This window comes from Callospermophilus lateralis, chromosome 1 (assembly GCF_048772815.1).
Source record: "Callospermophilus lateralis isolate mCalLat2 chromosome 1, mCalLat2.hap1, whole genome shotgun sequence".
NCBI classification, from domain to species: domain Eukaryota; kingdom Metazoa; phylum Chordata; class Mammalia; order Rodentia; family Sciuridae; genus Callospermophilus; species Callospermophilus lateralis.
The window spans coordinates 217,058,514-217,073,551 of record NC_135305.1 but is presented as its reverse complement, the minus strand read 5'-3'; the positions used below and the strand labels follow the sequence as shown (position 1 = coordinate 217,073,551).

Here is a 15,038-nt window from a genome sequence, read left to right as displayed (position 1 = left end):
CCCCTTCCTGTTTCCCACCAATTGTAGCAACTACTATTCTATTATGAAATGTGATAATTAGTCATTAAACTATAAAAATTTATATATCCAAGGAGGTAGAATCTACAGATCTAGATATCTGGCTTTGTTGCCTTCTCCAAATAAGATTCCAAATGGATGTCAGAGGTCCTGAGATTAGACTGATCTGCTGCAGATCCTCCTCAGTGAGCTTTTGATGTCCCTGTTCCTCAGGCTACAGATGAAGGGGTTCGGCATAGGTCTGACCAGAGTGTACATCATTGAGGCCATTGTGTTGTTTTGGGTGACTGTGACACAGCTGATCCAAGGTCACTCCAATGTCTGTCCCATAAAATAAGCAAACAACTGACAGATGAGATCCACAGGTGGAGAAGACTCTGTACTTCCCACCTGTTGATGGGATTCTCATAATAGAAGAAATAATTTTACAGTAAGAGAAGAAAATTCCAGAGATAGGAAAAAAACAGACATGGCACCAACAAAATACATGACTATGTTATTGGTGAAAGTGTCAGAACAGGCCAGATTAAGAACTTGAGAAGGATCACAGAAGAAATTGGAAATTTCTACATCTTTGAAGTGGATAGATCACAAGGCAATCAAATTATGCAGTTGGGAGTCTAAAAGGCTAAATAAAAAAGACACCAAAACTAAGAGGGCACAGAGGTGATGGTCCATAATGACTGAATAGTGCAGGGGGTGACAGATGGCCACAAACCAATCATAGGCCATCACAGTCAGCAGCATAACACCCATACATCCAAAAATGTTCATAAAAGACATCTGAGTCAGGCAGCCCACATAGGAGATGACTCTGCTGTGACTTAGGATGTTCATAATCATCTTTGGGACCGTGGTGGAGATGAAACTGATGTCAGCCAAGGATGGGTTAGAGAGGAAGAAGTACATGGGGGTGTGGAGGTGGGAGTCAGAGCTGATGGCCAGGATAATGAGCAGGTTACCAAGCACTGTGACCAGGTACATGCATAGGAACAGTCTAAGGAGAATCGCTGCAGTCCAAGATAATCTGAGAGGCCCATGAGATGAAATTCTGAGACACGTGTTAGATTTTGTAGTTCTATGTTGTTTGGACAGCTTTTGAAAATGAAAAGTTAGAGAAAATTAAATAAATATGTCATCTAGTATTGTGTCTATATTTTGGACAAAGCAATATACAATATACAGACCTTATACCTCTTATACAGACCTCAAATTTGACCTTACACATTTGACCATAAATCCCATATCCTGGGTTGTTTTTTTTTTTTTTTTTTGGTTTGTGTGTGTGTGTGTGTGTGTGTGTGTGTGTATGTATGTGTGAGATACCAGGGACTGAACCCAGAGGAGTTTAACCACTGAGTCACATCCCCAGCTGTTTTGGGTTTTTTCTTATTTTTTATTTTTATTACAGACAGGGTCTCTCTGAGTTGCGTAGGGCCTCACTAAGTTGCTGAGGCTGGGTTTGAACTCACAATTCTCCGAGTCACTGGGATTACAGGAGTACGTCACTCCACAAACACTTCATTTTTCATAAAATACAACCAACACTTTTCAGATTAAAAAAAAACGATGTTTACAGCAGCACAGTTCACAATAGCTAAGATATGGAGCCAATCTAGGTGCCCTTCAACAGATGAATGGATAAAGAAATTACTCAGTAACATATTGTTCATTTTCCATGTGATATAGGATTTTCCCATCCTTCTTTTATCATTGATTTCCAGTTTCATTCCATTATGATCAGATAAAATGCATGGTATTATCTCCACCCCTTTATATTTACTGAGGGTTGCCCTATGGCATAATATATGGTCTATTTTTGAGAAGGATCCATGTGCTGCTGAGAAAGAAGTATATCCACTTGATGATGGTTGATGTATTCTATATATGTCAGTTAAGTCTAGGTTATTTATTGTGATATGATATTGAGATCTATAGTTTCTTTATTCAACTTTTGTTTGGAGGATCTGTCCAATGGTGAGAGAGGTGTGTTAAAGTCACCCATAATTATTGTGTTTTGGTCTATTTGATTCTTGAACTTGAGGAGAATTTGTTTTATGAACATCGCAGCACCATTATTTGGTGCATAAATATTGATAATTGTTATATCTTCTTGGTGAATGGTTCCTTTTAACAGTATATAATGTCCTTCCTTATCCCTTTGGATTAACTTGGTCTTGAAGTCGATTTTATTCGATTTGAGGATGGCCACCCCTGCTTGCTTGCGAGGACCGTGTGCGTGGTATATTTTTTCCCAACCTTTTACCTTCAGCCTGTGTATGTCTTTTCCAGTCAGATGTGTCTCCTGGAGGCAGCATATTGTTGGATTTGTTTTTTTAATCCATGTTACCAGTCTATGTCGCTTTATTGGACAGTTTAAACCATTAACGTTTAGAGTTACTATTGCTATATGGTTTGTACTTCCAGCCATGTTTGATTATTTGTCTCTCTTTTTTTTTTTAAATTTAGTTTGTTTCTCCATGATTAGCTTTCCCCCCTCCGTCTGTCTTTACTGAGGTACTTCCCACTGTTGGCTTTGGTTATTGTTTTTCATTTCTTCCTCATGTAGGGTTTTGCTCAAGATGCTTTGCAATGCTGGTTTTCTGGCTGCAAATTCTTTTAACTTTTGTTTATCATGAAAGATTTTTATTTCATTGTCGTACCTGAAGCTTAATTTTGCTGGATACAGAATTCTTGGTTGGCATCCATTGTCTTTCAGTGTTTGAAATACGTTGTTCCAGGATCTTCTTGCTTTCAGCATCTGTGATGAAAAATCCGTGGTTAACCTTATTGGTTTACCCCTGAATGTAATCTGCCTCCTTTCTCTTGTAGCTTTTAATATTTTCTCTTTGTTCTGTATATTGGATATCTTCATAACAATGTGTCTTGACGTTGGTCTACTTTGATTTTGTATGCTCGGTGTGCTGTACGCATCTACAATTTGTATATCTGTTTCCTTTTTTATTTCTGGAAAGTTTTCTGTAATTATTTCATGTAGCAGGTTACTCATTCCCTTGGTTTGAATCTCTGTATCTTCCTCTATCCCGATGACACTTAAATTTGGTTTTTTAATGTTATCACATATCTCTTGGATGTTTCTCTCGTGATTTTTAACCAGCCTATCAGAGTTGGCTAGACTCTTTTCAAGATGATATATTTTGTCTTCATTATCTGACGTTCTGGCTTCTACTTGCTCCACTCTATTAGTGATGCTCTCATTTGAGATTTTAATTTGGTTTATAATTTCCTGCATTTCTAAGATTATTGTTTGATTCTTTTTTATAATCTCTATCTCCTGATAAAGATGCTTAACTTCTTCTTTTATCTGTTTTTGTAATTCATTCTCAATGTGTTCTTTTGCTGCTTGGATTTGCTGTCTCATATCCTCTTTAAGGTTCCATTCCATCTGTCTAAGGTATTCCTTGAGTTCTTTTTTTTTTTTTTTTACAAACTCAATTCAAACTTTAATATTTTTCCCTCTTTAAATGACAAGTACTTAATTGTCGTGAGGCAGCTATTCGGTTTTTGATAACCACATATAGGGATACATTCATAGGACTGCTTAGAAAGTCCAGGTGAAATGGATATAGAAATAGAGGCAGTGTCATCTCAGAAAACTCAGTTATATATCAAAATCTATTTTGATACCTGTAAGGTTACAAAAAGGCTGAATTCTTCACACTAATTACACTTCCTGTAACTCAAGCACTCTTTTCTTGTCAAGAGCAAGCTGAATCTTATCCACAAAGGTAAAGGTGCTTAATGCTAAACTTTTCTTCTAAGCCTACATTTGGATTGTTTAAGGAATTGATAATGAAGAAAACAGTGTGGTCTTTCTAGGATTTTTACTAATTTAAGATTAGAACACTAAAAATTCATTCACCAGCCATCTTCCTTTCTTATCTTTTTCTTGGCACTCAAGACTATGGAAGTCTATTTTACTTTGTACTCTCACACCTACAAATAAAAACTTAAGGATATAAAGTGTGTACATTTCTATAAAATAATATTGTCATTTAACCGATTTGGACATGAGACTTTTATACCAGAATTTTACATGAGGATCAATATTATGAATCAAACTTCCTTAAAGTCAAATGACAGAAAACTCAAGACCTGTGCATTGTTTGTAAAGTCTAATGAGGGCATTTCTTGAACCATCACTACTGACAAACCAAAAAATTCTAAATATTGTAGATGGGGCAATGAGAGTAAAACACAAGTATGTCAGATGTCTCTCATAAAGTTATCAACTTGTTAAAGCCACTCTCTACGTGTCAGAAAATGTTCTGACAAAAACCAGTCTGTCAGTAGAGGAGGTCACAGTGATATCTGCATTAACACTTTATGCTTCTATCTTTCTTAGAAGCAATTTGTTTAACAATTCCCCTTATCCCAAATCCTTAAACTCAATATTGTAGGCACAGAGTATAAGCAAATCTGGGATGTTCTCCAACAGATAATCAATAGCATAGCTATGTTATTCTCAAAAATACTGTTTAGATATTTTTTCCTATACAATCAAATGTTCAGTGGCCACACTTTCAATTAACAACCTGCATTAGTTGACATTAAATGCATTTATTGTGCCACAGTCCATCTAGGCTTCCTTTTAGGTATTTTTTTAATATGTTTATGAGAAAACACCTGCTTTAGGTTGATTTAGGGATACTGACCTATAAGGACATCAACTCCACTTTTAAGGTTAGACTATTATTGGGTTTGCTGAAGGAAAAAGGTTGGCGGAAAAAAAAAAAAGATCACAACAAAGCTCTTTAGGTCAGTTAAAGGCCATATCTCTAGCTGGGAGAATAAAAAAAGTTTTTTTCACCAGCTCATACTCTAAAAATTAATGACTCTAATATCAATAGCAAGAAAAACAAATCTTCTAATAACCAGTCCACTCATTAGCAAAAAAGCAGTTTAACTCAAATGCTTTCAGACCAAAATATAACACAATCTACTCAAACTGCCTCATCCATCAGTCAGGGAAAAAATTGCTTTAAAAACCTAAATAAACTCGATATTTCTTATGAAGATAAAAATGGTCCAACTCCTGAGAAAATGCTCAGAAGGACTAAAGGTGGAGTGAAGGCAATGTCTAGGGATTAACATCCCACAAATAGTTTTTAAGAACCTAGAGTACCACAAACACACTAAACTTGTCTATGAATTACAGAACAAGATATTGCTGCTGCTTCTTTTTATCTTCAGAAATAAATAATATCTGTAGGCTCTGCCCTTCAATGTGAAAGCAGGAGATAAGGAAAAAAAATTGAAATCATCTGACACCCAAATTTTGGGACCATACATTTTAACTGTGAAACTAAACAGATCTACCTTCTCCTTCTTTCAAGACAACCACCGTACACACACACACACACCAAAAAAGAGAGAGAGAGAGAGAGAGAGAGAAACTAAAACAATCCAAACATGATTATTTTTAAAAGTCCTTGAAAGTATTAAAACTTCTAGAGGAAGAAAAGAAATGAGGAAAAAAAGGAACAAGGAGAGAGGAAAACTTAGGAAAGGTGGGGGACAGGGGCAGGGAATCAATGGGCTTCTCTTTTATTTGGCGACAAGCAAGTGCAAGAAAGTTCATTTGTAATTTGTTCAGTTGTCTGTTTTCTGTGCATCTGCATTCTGACCAGAAGGGACTTTGAGGTTTTTCTGAAGCACATGAGCATCTGCAGGCTCTATTCTCTTATAGTAGTTCTTCTTTGTCTCAATAATCTCAAAGCCAGACTTCCTGTAGAAGTCAATTGCTGACTCATTGCTGATCTGAACGTGCAGATAGATGTTGTCAAAAGTGCCATCTTTTTCACAGATGTTTAGGACGTGATTTAACATTTTAGTTCCTATTCCTAGCCTTCTGTAAGGTGCAAGACATCCTAGTGTCATGATGTAAAGTCTCTTCTGATTCTGTGAATGATCCACCCTGCAGCATACTGCACCTACAGCAATATCATTGAAATAGGCAAGTTTTGCTAGCTCGCCAACCTCCAGCACATCCTTGTAGAACTTGTCATTGTAGCTGACTGGAAAAATGACCTGGTTCAATCTCTTCAACTGTTTAATATTGTGTGGTGTTACATCTCCCAACTCAGTCCAGCCTTTCATCTTCCCCGCCTGCTGAGGCCGTCGTTACCACCGCTATCAAGGCCGTCGTCCTCGCCGCCCCAAGCTCTCGGTGCCCTCAGTTCGGGCCACTGAACCCCACAAGCCGGCCTCCTCGCCTAGGACACAGAGCTGAAGGGGTGACGGAGGCCGCGAAAGTCGAGGGCGGCCCTGAGTCTTCCAAGGAGGCGGGGATGTCTCCAGCAGCCACGCTGGTGCCGCCGCTTCTTCACACGTGCACTCAGGGCACTCAGGTCCCGCCCGCCGCTGCCGCAAGCCAGACCTGCCGCCGTGCAGTCTCCTTGAGTTCTTTATATGACAATTTTTCTGATGAATCTATATCCTCCTGAATATTTAGGCTTTCCTGCATTGTTTGTACTCCTTTTCTTCCTTGCTTTTTCATGTTGCTCATATTGCTTCTTGTTCTGTTTGACTGCTGAGTTACTGTTTACTCCTATAAATTCATTTGATGCTTGGGAGGAACGGTATTATAGGGGAAGGGAAGAAGTCACCAAAGAGAATGAGAGTAGGCAGGTAGAATTCAAGGAAGGGGGAATATGAGAATTGAAAAGAAATGCAAAGACAAAAGAAAAGAAGAGAGAGAGAAAAGAAACAGAAAATTAAAAAGAATTAAAAAGAAATCATAATAGCAATAATAAAAATGAAGATTAGTATTTAAAAAAATAAAATAAAATAAAATAAATTTTTTAAAAAATTTTTGAGAAAACCACAACAACAACAACAACAACAAAAATAAACCAAAACCAAAAAAAAGAAAAAAAATTTAATAAATGCAGTCTTAGAGTTCGATTCACTATTCTTCCAGTAGGTGGAGCTGTGCCCACCAGGCCAAGCTTCTCCTCTCAGTAGGTGGGAGCCAGTCACTGTGCAGCAGCTCTTCCTCCTGGACTGGGCGGGTCTCCAATCCTGAGTGCACCGGTGATGCTCACCACAATAATGGCTACACGCCAAGTCTGCTGCACCTGTGAGCCCTGTTTTCATGAACGCCTGGGCACATTCTCCCTGTCTGCCATTCCCTTGGACCCTAAGTTTGTAGAGCTTGGGGCTGAGAACCCCCAGCGAATTTGCTTGCCCTCTGGTAGCCACGCCCCTGGAAGCTGGTGCAAGAGACCTCAGTTGTCAGCACTGGTGGTAGCGGTAGCCGGGATTTCCACGCCGCGGATCCCGCGCCACTCCTGATTCTCAGAGGGGACATACAATCAATCAACAAGTACATGAAAAAATGCTCACCATCTCTAGCAGTCAGAGAAATGCAAATCAAAACCACCCTAAGATACCATCTCACTCCAGTAAGATTGGCAGCCATTATGAAGTCAAACAACAACAAGTGCTGGCGAGGATGTGGGGAAAAGGGTACTCTTGTACATTGCTGGTAGGACTGCAAATTGGTTCAGCCAATTTGGAAAGCAGTATGGAGATTCCTGGGAAAGCTGGGAATGGAACCACCATTTGATCCAGCTATTGCCCTTCTCGGACTATTCCCTGAAGACCTTAAAAGAGCATATTACAGGGATACTGCCACATCGATGTTCATAGCAGCACAATTCACAATAGCTAGACTGTGGAACCAACCCAGATGCCTTTCAATGGATGAATGGATTTAAAAAATGTGGCATTTATACACCATGGAGCATTACACAGCACTAAAAAATGACAAAATCATGGAATTTGCAGGGAAATGGATGGCACCAGAGCAGATTATGCTTAGTGAAGCTAGCAATCCCTAAAAAACAAATACCAAATGTCTTCTTTGATATAATGAGAGCAACTAAGAATAGAGCAGGGAGGAAGAGCAGGAAGAAAAGATTAACATTAAACAGAGACATGAGGTGGGAGGGAAAGGGAGAGAAAAGGGGAATTGCATGGAAATGGAGGGAGACCCTCATTGTTATACTTAATTACATATAAGAGGTTGTGAGTGGAATGGGAAAATAAACAAGGTGAGAAATGAATTACAGTAGATGGGGTAGAGAGAGAAGATGGGAGGGGAGGGGAGGGGGGATAGTAGAGGATAGGAAAGGTAGCAGAACAACAGTTACTAGTAAAAAAAGAAAAAAGAAAATAAAAGAAATTACTCAGCCATAAGGAGAAGGACTTCATGACATTTGCCAGTAAATGGATAGATCTGGGAACTATCATGTAAGTGAAATAAGCCAATCCCAAAAAACCAAAGGTCAAATGTTTTTGCTGATATGTGGAAGCTAAACCACAATAAAGTCAGGGAGAAGAAGAGAAGTTTAATAGATTAGACAAAGGGGAATGAAGGGAAAGAAGGAGGTACAGGAATAGGAAAGACAGTGCAATCAATCTAACATAATTTTCCCAGGTATACATATGAAAATACCTAAGTGAATCCACCATCATGTATACTCACAAGAATGAGGTCCCAATTAGAATAAGCTATATTCCATCCATCTTTAAATAATTATATCATAATGGATTCTACTGTCACAACTAAAAAGAACCAATAAAAATAAATACATAAATAGATAAATAAATAAATAAATAAAATGGAAAACAAAAATACCCTTCCTTGAGAAAAAAAAAATCATTCTAATTAAAGGTAATTGAAAACAGTCAAACAGATTATTTTATTCTAAGATAATGATATGAATTTCCTGGATGCAGAATATTTATAAAAACTCTGTGAGAACTAAGACCATGTTATTGGAATTCAAATTAAGTTGAAAGTTCATAATCACACTTTTATTTGCCAGTTAAATTCATGGATTTTCATAATTCTTTCATGGTAACATTTCATTCTTTCACAGAAAGAGGGTTTCATTCAAATACGTAGATTATCTTTTTTAAATCATTTTATAACCCTAACCTTGGCTTTAGTGGACTTCAAATTTTGATTAATATGCACATAATCATGAAGCATCACTGATCACACACTAGCGTACAGTGCATCTGTCAATAATTCAACAATAATGAATTTAAAAAACACTTCTGAAATGTTTTGTTTTATACAGTGTTATCTGTATCAACCCCATACAAATATAAGCAAACATCTTATACATAAGAACACTTTTGCTATTTTCTATTTTGGCAGGGTTTTTTGTTTTTAGGTTTGCTCTTTATTTTTGTTGTTGTTATTTGGTTTTGCTTTGTATATTTGTATTCCATAGTGTCCTGGTAATATCACTTCTTTTTATCATACATCCTATTATTTACAAATAAAGAATTTAGCATCTCAAGATACGTCTCCATCAGGTTTGAAACTCAGCCTTCTTAACCTAGTTAAAAGAATTTCATGCTAATCCTTCCCATGAAGGCAAGATTCATTGACTAGTACTATGAGGGAGAGACCTACAGAAGCTAGAATTAGTGTAGGAGAAAAACAGAACTTTGAGAATTCCTGGACCCCATCCCAGAATCAAAACATAAACTTAGTCCTCTAAACTGAAACTTTGCATATTGATATCATCCCAGCTGACATGGTTGCCCCAGTGTTGAGGAAACAATGATGCTGACAGTTCCTTCTCTTTTTACCATCTCCCACAGAACTTATTGGGCAGTACTGCATTTCTGCTGGGGCATTACCAAGGGCTATGGATCCAGTGCTCCTCTCCTGCTTAGTGTGTGATGAAACCTCAGGCTCTGTACTCAGGACTTGAAAAATGGCTCAAGGTTATGAAGATGCCAATGAAGACAGTAGACAATGCTGTGGAGCCACTACACTGGCAAAGTAAAGGGCTAGAAGCATAGGCTAATAGTGCAACCTTGGAGGCTCAATGCACAAAGTGCCTAATTAGCCAATAAGTCCACAACAATTCAATCTCTGAGGACTTGTTAATATTAAAGGAAACAGAAAAAGAGAAAAGTAAAATACTTGGTCTGACTTCCAAGTTGTTGAATCTTTATGTAAAACTCAGACTACTTTTTCTTCACTATAACAATCAAATATGGGATTTGGTATCTGTCAATTCATTGTATTAATCTGAAAATATATGGAGAATTAGACTTCTTGTTTCAAGAATCTCACACTATTTCCATTCCTATATGTCTCTAAGGAGAAATTCATATTTCAATTTATTTTTCCCTTTGTGTGGTTTGGTACTTTACGTACTGAAGAAATATGGGTTTTTTATTAGTCCAACTGAATCTTGGTTCTTTTTTCTCTAGTGAAAATATATTGATACATTATAAAACCACTGATGGTTACATAGGATTTTGATAATATACTGTATTTAAATACTCCAGGAGCAGGGCTTGGGCTGTAGTTCAGTGGCAGAGTGCTTGCCTAGCATGTATTTGATCCTTAGCACCACATAAAACAAATAAAGATACCTGTTGATCTAGATCTACAAAAAAAATTAATAAAATTAAATAAATAAACAAATACTCTAGGAGCAGCAGGAGGAAACTATATTTTAATATTAATTTCTCTTTTTTAACCAATACATAATAATTGCACATATTTAAAATGCCATGTAATATTTGGAATCAGGTATACATTATGTAATGTCAAATCATAGTGATTATATCTCTTCAAACATCTGTCATTTCTTTATGGTAAAACACTTAAAATTCTTTTCTGTAACTTTAAAAAATTACAGTATATATTTAATTTGCTACTCTCAAAATAGAAAACTGTAATTAATCCTTCCCAATCACTCCCTCCTAATCTTCAAGGCCTCTGATAACTATCATGCTATCAACTTCTGAGACCACCTTTCTGAATGATATCAGGTGGTGCTTATCTTCAGAGTATGGCTTATTTATTGTCTTCCCCTTCCATCCATTTTGTCTCAAATGGTAGAATGGCATCCTTTTATGGCTGAATAGTATTCATTGTGTGTATGTCCAACATTTTCTGTATCCATTCATCCATTGATGGACAGTTAGGTTATTTCCATTTCTTGGCTAGTATATATTGTGCTTCAGTAACAATCGGAGTTCAGATGTCTCTTCAACAGATGTATTTCATTTCCTTTGGGTACATACCCAGCAAATGGATTGCAGAATAATATGGTGGTTCTATTTTTAATTTTTTTAGGAAACTCCTTGTGTTTTCCACAGTAGAAAACCTAATCCTTTACTTTCTATTCCCAGAAGTGACTTCCCATCACTTCTTCCATGTTCTCATTGCTGAAAGGGAGTCACTAGGTTCATGCCATACATCATGGAAGTCACACAAGGGCATAAGAACAAGGAGGTAAGGTCATTGGGAGTATCTTAGCCTCTCCCCACCTCATCTTCTATCAGAACATTGGGCTTGATACAAAGAAAAGTTTAATGCATACATAATGGATATGGGACAAAGTATGCTATTTAGCTGTACGTTGATAAATTATAGAAGGAATAAATAAATTATTTTGAGGGGATCCCAAATGGCAGATATATAGAGATAGATATGAGAGGAAGAAGCTGAGGATATTCAGACATTTAGAATACCTGGTCTGTACAAAATGTATTACTAAACCAAAGTCATTTCATATTAGATGGAGGGATAAAATACTAGGATTATAGGCAAGAATGAATTTACACCACATGACAAATGAACACCAAAGATAGTTATATTTGCATACCAAAATGCTTATTTTTACTTCCCCATCCCATGATTAGTATCCTTGAACAAAAAAGAAACACTAAAACTTTTTTCATTCTATATTGTATGTTCACTTGAGAGTTTTCTGACAATATACTTTTATACACTTGGAGACTTTTTTTCTAGAAAGGAAAGAGTTGACAAATCAACCTTTTATTCTATGAATTAATATTGGACATACTATTGGTAGAGGAGAATAGATCCCATTATTCATATTTTTTTCAAAAGAACCACAAATGTTTTATTTTAACTCCATGTTTACAAAAAATAGTGATTCATACATAAACTGGGTTTTCACTGGGTTTAATACATTAAAATGACATAATCCAACCCTACTCATGCATTACTTTCAGAGATACAGCACAACTGGAAATAGAGTTGCCATTACGGTGGACATTTCTGAAAAGCAAATGCCTATGGGTGCTCCTGAGCCCTCAAAACAATAATAATAGTATTAAAAACAAAAGTAACCAATACCACAGTTCTCTAAGAATGGCTGTGTTCTGCACATTGTGGAAAAATAATAAAAATAGCCTTCTAGAGTTTCAATATGCTTCATAACATGGATTTCATTTCCCTTAGTTTGCTTGCTGCCTTCTTAGATCACTTGATTAGAAGCCTGTTTTCATTGCTTCTGTACTAATTGCTGTTGGTCTTTGTAGGCTACATGTTTTAAGCTTCTGTAAAGAACATTACAAGTTATTTGATGTAATTTAATTTTGTACTGAATGTTCTTCAAAGAATTTTATAAACAATACAACATTTTGAATGAGTCTTCAAATTCTCTTGTTGTGAAACAATATTGTTGCTTTTTCCAACTTTATCTATAAATTATCTAATTGCAGGTAAATTTAAGAGGGATCCAAGAACTGGCATTCTTCTAATAAAGCCAACCACACAGAAAAGAAGTCCCTGAACAAGTTAAAGAATCCATAATTTTCAAAGATCCTGCCTCTCAAAGGCCAACCAATATGAACTACAAATACACCACCTAGGAAAAATTCTGTAGCTTTCATTTTATGTTTTTGGGAAAAGAATCTGAATGTTCTTTCTAAACTGATTATAAAAGCCTAGCCAGTCACAAACAAAACATTTCCAATAGCCAGTAGTACTTTGTCAAAAAAAGATAATCATTCCAAACAACAGGAAAAACTGTTAATCCCATTTCAATTTTCTGAGTGTCTGATAAGGAGATCATGGTTGTAGTGGTGAGGGCAGTGAAGGCATGCCCAGCATGGAAAGCTGAGTAGGGAGAAAAGAAAGCAGGAAGGAGCCCAAGAGACCCATCACATCTTCCGGAAACATCCACTGTTCATAATTTTAAACCATACATTTCTCTCAAAAGTTGAGAAATTAGAGAACACACACCTATAATCCCAGCAAAAATGGAGGCTAAGGCAAAATCACAAGTTTAAGGATATCCCAGCAATTTAGTGAGGCCCTAGCAATTTATCCAGAACCTGACTCCAAATGAAAAGGGCTGGGGATGTCGCTCAAGTGATTAAGCATCTCTGGGTTCAATCCCTGGTACCAGAAAAATAAAGAGTTGAGAAATTAATCTATGGAAGGTCTAGTGGTCCTGGGAAGAAGTACCATATTGAACATGCATGTAAAAATATCTTAAGTTTCTCCTCTGAAACAGTGGATAATTTGCTTGATGTTATATAAGGTAAAAGTGTGCCTATCTCTGCTCTACTGTATAAGACTTTGGATATATAGATAAATGACATTCAGTTTATGCTTTAAACTGCTTAAGTTTAAAGAAGAATTCTCAGTGACATTTCTTAAATTCCCTCTATGAACACAGAATAAATTTCATAGGTCTCTGAGCAAAAACTTTGCATTTTAGACCCATTCAGTTTAGCCATTCCAATGACCTTGCTGATCCTCAATTTGAGAAAGCAATGTTCCCAATAGTATCTCCAGCATCTCTGTGTGCCTCCCAACACTCACTCACTGATCTAGGCTTCCTTCTTAATGGGGTGGTCTTGCTAATAGAGCTACTGAAATTCATTCCCTCTTCACATCTGAAGAGCAGTGAGAACTGAGGATCTTTCCTCATGAATGACAGGAGTCATTCCCCAGAATCAGGAAGCAGCCTCCTAATATAGATGACTCTGGAAAGAGACAGAGGTGTGATTTCTAAAGAACCGGAACCAGCATTCTGAAAAGCTGAAAGAACAGGTTGATATTTACTGTTGTGTGGACTTAAGCATGCTGTGTGATCAAGAGTGCTCTTGATGTTGTTCTGTAGGTACCACAAGATTATGGTTCTATCCCTCTTCTTTCCAGCAAGTTACACAATCCATCAAATCACCATGGTCTCATGCAAACTTTACTGTCACATGGGAAGAAGTAGCTCTGTATTTGATATCTCAGCAGATACCACCATGTAGCTCATCAACAAATGTTCTCATAGATTCTTATTTTTGCTTATGAAGTAATTGCTCATTTCACTCCAGAATTTTTTTTCTTCTGTCTTTTTATGGGTGTTACCAACAAACGAAGTCTTTCTTTTTATATTAAATAATTTATTTATTTCTTCTACTCTAGGATCCAGTTGAAGTGCACATGTTGCATTTAGTTATCATGACTCATTAAACTTCAGTCTGGGACAGTTCTTCAGCCTTTATCTTTCACAACCCTGACACTTTTGAGTCAGAGTTTATTTTAAAAGGATGTCTATGAAAATATTTTATACTATAATTTTTGTAGGGTCTTACACCTTTCAGAATTAAACACACACACACACACACACACACACACACACAAGACACACTGGGAAAGAAATTAAATGAACCCAGAAGCAGTACATTTCAAGAAGCACTGATTAGCAAAAGCATCCGCAGACAAGGCCTGTTTAGCAGATATGGACTGTCTTAAATAATTATTTTCTCCTGATTATAAAAGCAGAAAACAAGAATTAAAGGCCTCTCACCTGTTAATCGCCTGCACTTTCTCCCATCCTAGGAAGAAGGCCACCACCAGAATAAAAGCCCCACTACATCACAAAGCGCTCATTTGCAGGTGCCATTTAATAAAATAAACTTTTAGCCATAGAAACATCAATGAAATAGTAAGTGCCAAACCTTAATTCCTCCACAGAGACACTAAATTAACAACACATATGGACCAAGTTGCCTTTGTGAGAACTCCAAGAATTAGTTAAGAGATATTAGCACACCATGGAAACACAAATTCAGGAAGAGGTGAATAAAAATGGAAAAGAAATGTTGCTGTATTTGCCATCAAGGACCTACACCCTCCCAAAAGCAGCATGGCACAATCAGGAGAAAATTCCCAAGTTCTGCCTTGAAACAAGAATAAG

General features: G+C 36.9%; 3 pseudogenes; all 3 read right to left on the bottom strand.

Moving 5' to 3' along the window:
* Window positions 1-232: 232 nt before the first annotated feature.
* LOC143642139 (putative gustatory receptor clone PTE01 pseudogene) lies at window positions 233-1,002 on the bottom strand (annotated as a pseudogene).
* Window positions 1,003-5,631: 4,629 nt separating this feature from the next.
* LOC143394861 (N-alpha-acetyltransferase 50 pseudogene) lies at window positions 5,632-6,178 on the bottom strand (annotated as a pseudogene).
* Window positions 6,179-12,541: 6,363 nt separating this feature from the next.
* Window positions 12,542-12,908, bottom strand: LOC143641774 (vesicle transport protein GOT1B pseudogene; annotated as a pseudogene).
* Window positions 12,909-15,038: the final 2,130 nt, after the last annotated feature.